Raw genomic sequence first — 8861 nt, 5'->3', positions numbered from 1 at the left:
TAAAACCGTTCTGAAGCGAAGGGTGTCCCTGTCAGTCTGGGAGGAGGCCGTACCTTCTGTTCTGTAAGACGATAGTGGTGGTCGACGTCGTTTCGCAGTATACCTTCCTGCTTCCAGTACGGTGTTTGGGGGAAGGATCTCTGGTAATCTGTATAAGCTGGTTGGTGTAACGGATCAGAGTTGTCTTCAATTCCGGGATGTTGGTGGACATATTCTGAGACGCGTTGAGCCGGGTCCTGACGATCAACGTCTGGTCCACGTACGTCGCTGTCACGCTCAGATTCGGGAAACTCCACGGCTTCTAAGAACTCAGCTTTGGCTATAGCGGCTGCTGCTTCTTTTTCGGCGGAAAGCCTTTCTAAGGTCGCTCGCAGGCGTGCTGTATCTGCGTCTCTATCGGCTTGCAGGCGGCCTCTTTCTGCTTCTTGCTCGGCTTGCAGGCGGGCTCTTTCTGCTTCTTGGCAGGCACTTTCTGCTTCTCTATCTGCTTGCAGGCGGGCTCTTTCTGCTTCTTGCTCTGCTTGCAGGCGGGCTCTTTCTGCTTCTCTATCTGCTTGCAGGCGGGCTCTTTCTGCTTCTTGCTCTGCTTGTCTTAACTTTAACTGCATCTCTTGTGCAGCGAAGGAGGATCTTACCTTCGCCGCCTCAGCTTCTGCTCGGGCGAGGGTGACAGACCTTTTCGAGGAAGACTTGCTAGAGCGGCTTGTTTGAGACCTCGTCCTGACTGAGGATGCTCGACTTGCAGACATCGTGTGTCCGTTTGCAGGCTGTAGGACGTCTCAGAGCGGGTAGGAATGACTTCAGCGTAGACTGAGACGTGTAGCGCTATCTGCAGGCTGTGCGGTGAGGTACAAGCGGCTGTGTAAGTGGTCTTGTTATTGCTGGCGTCTAGCCTGGTTTTGCTAGCCTCCGCTGGTATTTAGCTTCTGTTTTACTGCTTGCTGGTATCTAGCCTGCGTTTTACTGGCCTCCGCTGGCGTCAAGAATCCGTTTTACTGGCCAAGCTGGCATCAACAATCCGTTTTACTGGCCAAGCTGGCGTCAAGAATCCGTTTTACTGTTCTGTCTTCATACACGTTGATACGGTGTGTGATCCGACATACGGCATAAACCACTTCTGTCTCCCAAATAAGCAGACTGTTCTCTGTAGTCTAACTTGTTTATTGGTAAACATGAGCGCGGTAAAACTATAAGAATACAAATGATTTGTATAAGTATTGGGCAAATAATAACATGACTGCAACTAACAGGGAAAGCATACAGGATGATGCAACTTCTATAATAACTACATACAGCAGGTAACCAAAAATCACATTTCCTGTGTACTAGCTGCTATACAGTTAATCACACTCTGTACAACATTACATAGCAAGAACAGGGATAATGGTCTTACCGGATAATCTTAACCGCAATGGCAAGTAAGTGAGGTAGTTCAACACAGCAGATTAACACGTGTGTCCAGGGAAATACACAGAGAGAAAATGGAGTTTCCCCTTCCCATGATACCTTGGTGAATCCCAGAATTCAACACTCTAATAGTTACTGAAAAACACAGGTAATAAATTTAACCACCACTGGGTGGTGCTATAACACAGCAAAACCAAAACTATGGTATTAAACCTTTTTAAAGCTAGATACGAAACCTGACCTTCGCTAGAATGGGCAGAACAACATGCTTCAGAGACTGTGCGAACAGAGGCGGGCTGTTATGTTTTTGTGGGAGGATACACATACACGGGCAGGCAGTAGGATGGCAGACATGGAGTTGTCAGGTGTGCAGTGGTCGAAGATACAAGACATGTGTCAAGTCCTTCAGTGTTTTGAGGAATGCACACGGCTGGTTAGTGCAGACAATGTCATAATAAGCATGAGCATCCCCCTAATGCGTCTGCTGATGCAAAGTTTGACGCACAAAGGATCAGGCGTCTGCAGCAGAGGAAGAGGAAAGCCTTGATGACAGTCAGCCATTGTCTGGTCAGGGCAGTGTACAGGACGAGGTAGCGGGCGAAGAGGAGGTGGAGGACGAGGAGGATGATGGGGATGAGTATATTTTTAATGAGGAAGCTTTCCCGGGGCCACTGGAAATTGGTGGCGTGGCAGGGCAGGGTTCTGGTTTTTTGAGGGACACAAGTGACGTAGATTTGCCTGAAACTGCCCCTCAACCAAGCACAACCGCAGATTTGACAACTGGAACTTTGGCCCAAATGGCGGATTATGCCTTACGTATCCTCAAAAGGGACACACGCATTACTGAAATGATGAACGATGACGATTACTGGTTGGCCTGCCTCCTTGATCCTCGCTATAAAGGCAAATTGCAAAATATTATGCCACATGAGAACTTGGAACTAATATTAGCAACCAAACAATCAACTCTTGTTGACCGTTTGCTTCAGGAATTCCCAGCACACAGCGCCCGTGATCGTTCTCACAAGAGCTGCAGGGGGCAGCAGACCAGAAGTGTTAGAGGTGCAGAAATCAGAAGTGGCGTTCGACAGAGGGGTTTTCTGACCAGGTTGTGGAGTGATTTTGCTATGACCGCAAACAGGACAGGTACTGCTGCATCAATTCAAAGTGACAGGAGACAACATTTGTCCAGTATGGTTACAAACTATTTTTCATCCCTTATCGATGTTCTACCTCAACCGTCTGTTAGGGCTAGCGGAACGCACCAAATAATAAGACAGATAGTATATGGTGCGTTCGCAGCCCGGGGTCCACCGTGCAGAGATGGAACCTGCTGCCAAGTAATGACGGACTATATGGCGGTACTCATAAGTATACACACGTGGGTTAAACTTCACCCAGCGTGAAGGAAGCGATCCTGTTGCGTCACAATTTTGCGCTCAAAAAGTCAAATGGTGCTCCCTCCCTTCTGAGCTCTGCCGTGTGCCCAAACAGTGGTTTACCCCCACATATGGGGCATCAGTGTACTCGGGATAAATTGGACAACAACTTTTGGGGACCAATTTCTCCTGTTACCCTTGTTGTCAGACTGACGGAACGCACTAAGAAAGAGGATATAGATGCGTTCGCAGTCCGGGGTCCACCGTACAGGTGAAAACCTGCTGCTAGTAAATTGCAGACTATATGGCGGTACACTAAAGTACACACACGTGGGTTCAACCTCACCCAGCATGGAGGAAGCAATCCTGTTACGTCACAGGACCGCGGTACCGCACATAAAGCGCGAGCAAGTAGTCAGCGAACTCAACCCCAACTAGGATTGAAGTCTGATTAGACCCTTGCTGGCACAACACCGCAACTGGGTGTGTAAGGAAGCTAAATAACAATATTTAGGGCACAAGAGTGCATGCGGTGCCGCACTGACGAACGCCACTAACCACCCAGGCTTGGGTAAGGAAAGCACAGAGGAAGTGCACGGCGCCGTACTGGCGGTCACAGCAACTGGACGCTGTAACGTGTGATTAGTGCTGTAGGATAAGTCGGGCGCTAGATAGCAACCATACACCTTCCGCGAACAGACATTCAATAGGGAAGGGGTATCCAAGGACGACTTGCACTCACAACAAACACACGTAAGCAAATGTACACTAGCGCATGGCCATGCGGTCATGCGCAGTTTATATAGTTGCAGCACAGGAAGTGGCCACAGAAACTTTGCCCTTCCAAGACCTGCCAAGAGGACCAATGGAATGTGCTGCAGAGCCTGAGCACATGACCCTCGATCTCCAACGGGAGATCTTGCCCTGGGCATGCTCAGTGTGTGCAGACAAGGACTTAGTCCCAGAGAAGTCCGCTCGCTGCTGACCAGCACTGGCTTTAATGGCAGAAGCTGAAGAAGCAGCAGTAACTCTCTGTACAGAGTGAGACTGAGCAAGACGCTGGGACCGACGTCCCTGCTGAGCAGACTCCACTGCGGCTGGATAAGAATGGGAGACCGCAGCGGAGATGGCTCGAGATTCCCCCTGTGCAGAAGCGGGAACTCGAGACCTAACACCGTCACTCCCATTTGATTACTGGGCATCCAAATTAGACACCTGGCCAGAATTGGCAGAATATGCATTGCAGGAGCTCGCTTGCCCGGCAGCTAGTGTCCTATCAGAAAGAGTATTCAGTGCTGCAGGTTCAATATTAACTGAAAAAAAGACTCGTCTGGCTACCCAAAATGTTGATGATTTAACCTTCATTAAAATGAACCACAACTTGATTTTGAATTCTTTTGCCCCACCTTGCCCGGTCGACACCTAGCTTTCCTATGAAAAGGTCTTGCCTGTGGACTACTGTGAATTACTTATCTAATGTCTAATTTGCTGCAGCTGATTGTCCAGCATACGACATGCTTACACCTCCCTAAATGGCCAAACTCCCCACACGGGGCCGTGGTATCGCCACTTGGCGCAAGCACCCGTGAGAGTGCTGTTTGTCTGAAGAGGTGGGTGTGAACGATTTTGGTCAACGGCACTGCCACTGGGTCCCTCATAGTACAATAAAGTGTCTCTGGCGGTGGTGGTGCGTACCCAACGTCAGACACACTGTTGTAACATGAGGGGCCCTGGGCCTGTACCGCCGGCCACAAGAGAGTTTCCCCACCCCCAGCTCAAACATTGCTCTACCACTTGCACAATTATCTCTGACAGTTCCACCAATGTTTAGTCTATGCGCTGACATCCTTAAATTCCTGCCACTGACAATACCATTGTGTTGACATGTATGATGGTACTCAACATAGTCAGGGGCAGTGTCCTATATTTACCCAAGTAAATACTTTGCGCCAAATTACTAGGTCTGAATCTATGCAGAGGAGCCCACCCCTGTACCAAACGATTGCACCCTTTTGTGTTTTCGTTTTGTTGTAATGCGAGACATTAACATGTATTTATTGTTTGGGACTACTAACTGGCAGACACTCATTACAATCGGCCTCTGCTGACAACACCAATGCTGCCTGTGTACCCCTGCAAGAGAATTCCAAGTGTCTACAGCCAAATTTTATTATGTTAGGCCTACTACGCCTGTCTGCGGTCCCTCCTTCCACTAGGCCTCCAGTGACCTGCCTACTGCTGCCCGTGTACCCCTGGAACCAATTTTAAAGTGCCTACAGCCCAATTTTATTATGTTAGGCCTTCGAAGCCTGTCTGCGGTCCCTCCTTCCACTAGGCCTCCACTGACCAGACCACTGCTGCCCGTGTACCCCTGGAACCAATTTTAAAGTGCCTACAGCCATATTTTATTATGTTAGGCCTACTACGCCTGTCTGCGGTCCCTCCTTACACTTGTCCTCCACTGACCAGACCACTGCTGCCCGTGTACCCCTGGAACCAATTTTAAAGTGCCTACAGCCATATTTTATTATGTTAGGCCTATTACGCCTGTCTGCGGTCCCTCCTTACACTTGTCCTCCACTGACCAGGCCACTGCTGCCCGTGTACCCCTGGAACCAATTTTAAAGTGCCTACAGCCAAATTTTATTATGTTAGGCCTACTACGCCTGTCTGCGGTCCCTCCTTCCACTAGTCCTCCAGTGACCTGTCTACTGCTGCCCGTGTACCCCTGGAACCAATTTTAAAGTGCCTACAGCCCAATTTTATTATGTTAGGCCTTCAAAGCCTGTCTGCGGTCCCTCCTTCCACTAGGCCTCCACTGACCAGACCACTGCTGCCCGTGTACCCCTGGAACCAATTTTAAAGTGCCTATAGCCAAATTTTATTATGTTAGGCCTACTACGCCTGTCTGCGGTCCCTCCTTCCACTAGGCCTCCAGTGACCCGTCTACTGCTGCCCGTGTACCCCTGGAACCAATTTTAAAGTGCCTACAGCTCAATTTTATTATGTTAGGCCTTCTAAGCCTGTCTGCGGTCCCTCCTTCCACTAGGCCTCCACTGACCAGACCACTGCTGCCCGTGTACCCCTGGAACCAATTTTAAAGTGCCTACAGCCATATTTTATTATGTTAGGCCTACTACGCCTGTCTGCGGTCCCTCCTTACACTTGTCCTCCACTGACCAGACCACTGCTGCCCGTGTACCCCTGGAACCAATTTTAAAGTGCCTACAGCCCAATTTTATTATGTTAGGCCTTCGAAGCCTGTCTGCGGGCCCTCCTTCCACTAGTCCTCCACTGACCAGACCACTGCTGCCAGTGTACCCCAGGAACCAATTTTAAAGTGCCTACAGCCATATTTTATTATGTTAGGCCTACTACGCCTGTCTGCGGTCCCTCCTTCCACTAGGCCTCCACTGACCAGACCACTGCTGCCCGTGTACCCCTGAAACCAATTATAAAGTGCCTACAGCCCAATTTTATTATGTTAGGCCTTCTAAGCCTGTCTGCGGTCCCTCCTTCCAATAGTTCTCCACTGACCAGACCAATGCTGGCCGTGTACCCCTGGAACCCAGCTGAAAGTGCATGGAGCCTAATTTTTTTCTTTGTTTTATATTTATAAAGCCCAGATGAACTACGCTGTACCACGGTTCAAGCTACACAGTCGACAATTCTTTTGCGAGAAAAGCCATCCCAGCCCTCCACCGGCATGAAAAAGTCTGCATTGTCATAGCACTCAGGCAATCAAACAGTAGAAAGGTGCACCTGACAAGAGACGCATGGACCAGTAGGCATGTCCACAAAAAGTTACGTGTCCATTACAGTGCACTGGGTTAATGTGTTGGATGCATGGTCCACAGGGGACAGCCTACAAAGTCTGTCTGCAGTCCCTAATTCAAATTGTCCTCCGCTGACCACACCACTGCTGCCCGTGTACCCCTGGAACCAATTTTAAAGTGCCTACAGCCTCATTTTGTTGTTAGGCCTACTACGCCTGTCTGTGGTCCCTCCTTCCAATACTCTTCCACTGACCACACCACTGCTGCCCGTGGACCCCTGGAACCTATTTTTAATTGCATAGAGCATCCTTTTTTTAATAGTAGGCATACAAAGTCTGTCTGCGGTCCATAATTGAAATTCCACTGACCAGACCAATTCTGCCTGTGTACCCCTGTAACCTTTTTTAAACTGCATTGAGCTACATTTTTGGTTTAAGGCCTACTACCTGTGTCTGTCTGCGCCACTCAATACAGCTGTCCTCCTTTGAAAAAAGCAGAGCGTCAATAGTCTTGTTTTCAGCCTCTAGGAATTTGAAAACTGCATTGGGGCTACTACTTCGGTAGGGCCTACTAATGGTGTCTGCCGCTCCAAGGTATTCCCCAGGTTTTCTCGCCATTGCTTCGATCTTCTGACTCTCGTTTAGTAGTTGTTGAAAACTACACTGCATTAGGCCTACAAATTGGGTATGGGGTGTAGAGACGGTGTGTTCCACTCCAAGGTGTTCCCCAGGTTTCCTCTCCATTGCTTCGATCTTCCGACTCGTTTAGTAGTTGTTGAATACTACACTGCATTAGGCCTACAAATTGGGTATGGGGTGTAGAGATGGTGTGTTCCACTCCAAAGTGTCCCCCAGGTTTCGTCTACATTGCTTCGATCTTCCGACTCTCGTTTAGTAGTTGTTGAAAACTACACTGCATTAGGCCTACAAATTGGGTATGGGGTGTAGAGACGGTGTGTTCCACTCCAAGGTGTTCCCCAGGTTTCCTCTCCATTGCTTCGATCTTCCGACTCTCGTTTAGTAGTTGTTGAAAACTACACTGCATTAGGCCTACAAATTGGGTATGGGGTGTAGAGACGGTGTGTTCCACTCCAAGGTGTTCCCCAGGTTTCGTCTACATTGCTTCCATCTTCTGACTCTCGTTTAGTAGTTGTTGAAAACTACACTGCATTAGGCCTACAAATTGGGTATGGGGTGTAGAGACGGTGTGTTCCACTCCAAGGTGTTCCCCAGGTTTCCTCTCCATTGCTTCGATCTTCCGACTCTCGTTTAGTAGTTGTTGAAAACTACACTGCATTAGGCCTACAAATTGGGTATGGGGTGTAGAGACGGTGTGTTCCACTCCAAGGTGTTCCCCAGGTTTCCTCTCCATTGCTTCGATCTTCTGAATCTCGTTTAGTAGTTGTTGAAAACAACACTGCATTAGGCCTACTAGTTGGGTTGGGGCCTTCTATCTGTGTCTGCCGCTCCTTGCTGTTCTCCTACAGTGAACAAAGCTGTGCCGCCGGTTTACTACTGTTGCCAATTTTGAACTGCATTTAGAATACTTACTGATTTGGGCCTACTCTCTGTGTCAGCCTCTCATTCCAGTTGTCCTCCACTGAACAAAGCAATGCCCCCTGGTTAGTCCTGTTACCAATTTTGAACTGCATTTAGCCCACTTTATTCTTTGGGCCCATTTCTGTTTCCCCCTCATCCTGCCCATTGCCCAGCCAGTGATAGATGAGTCTGCTGGTACATTGACCCATAACGCAACATTCCCCGTGCACGCTACACTGCAAGATTGTGACCCTGCTGAAAGTCAGGTCCCCCTTCCCGCATACCATACCACATTACACGGGGACAAAGAGGAAGGTGCAGATGAATGTGCAGGTTCCTTCATCAGGTGGGGGGAGGAATACTTGTTGGCGACGTCACTGGCACAGGGCCTCTCATAGTACGCAAAAGTGTTGCTGCCGGTGGGAGGCGCCCCCGCCGTGCAAACACACAGCTGTAGTTTGAGGGGCCCTGTGCCAGTGCCAATGCCAACGAGTGGGCCCCCCCTGCTTGCTCAGGATCACAGCACTTGCAAAGTTGAAATACTTACCTCTCCCTGCTCCACTGCCGTGACGTGGTCTAGATTTACTGGGCCCACTAATTACTTGAACCAGCCCTACCCCCCACAACTTTAGCCAAATGACCCCCAATTTCAAATGCCTTACAATTATTATAAGCTAAATTACGATTGACAAGCTTCAGTAGCAAGAATGGATGTTTTTGCCAATACAATGGGCTCTGTACATGTTTTCCTGGCCTCTACT

This window comes from Ranitomeya imitator, chromosome 2, assembly GCF_032444005.1.
Source record: "Ranitomeya imitator isolate aRanImi1 chromosome 2, aRanImi1.pri, whole genome shotgun sequence".
Classification (NCBI taxonomy): Eukaryota; Metazoa; Chordata; class Amphibia; order Anura; family Dendrobatidae; genus Ranitomeya; species Ranitomeya imitator.
This window is presented reverse-complemented; position numbering follows the sequence as displayed.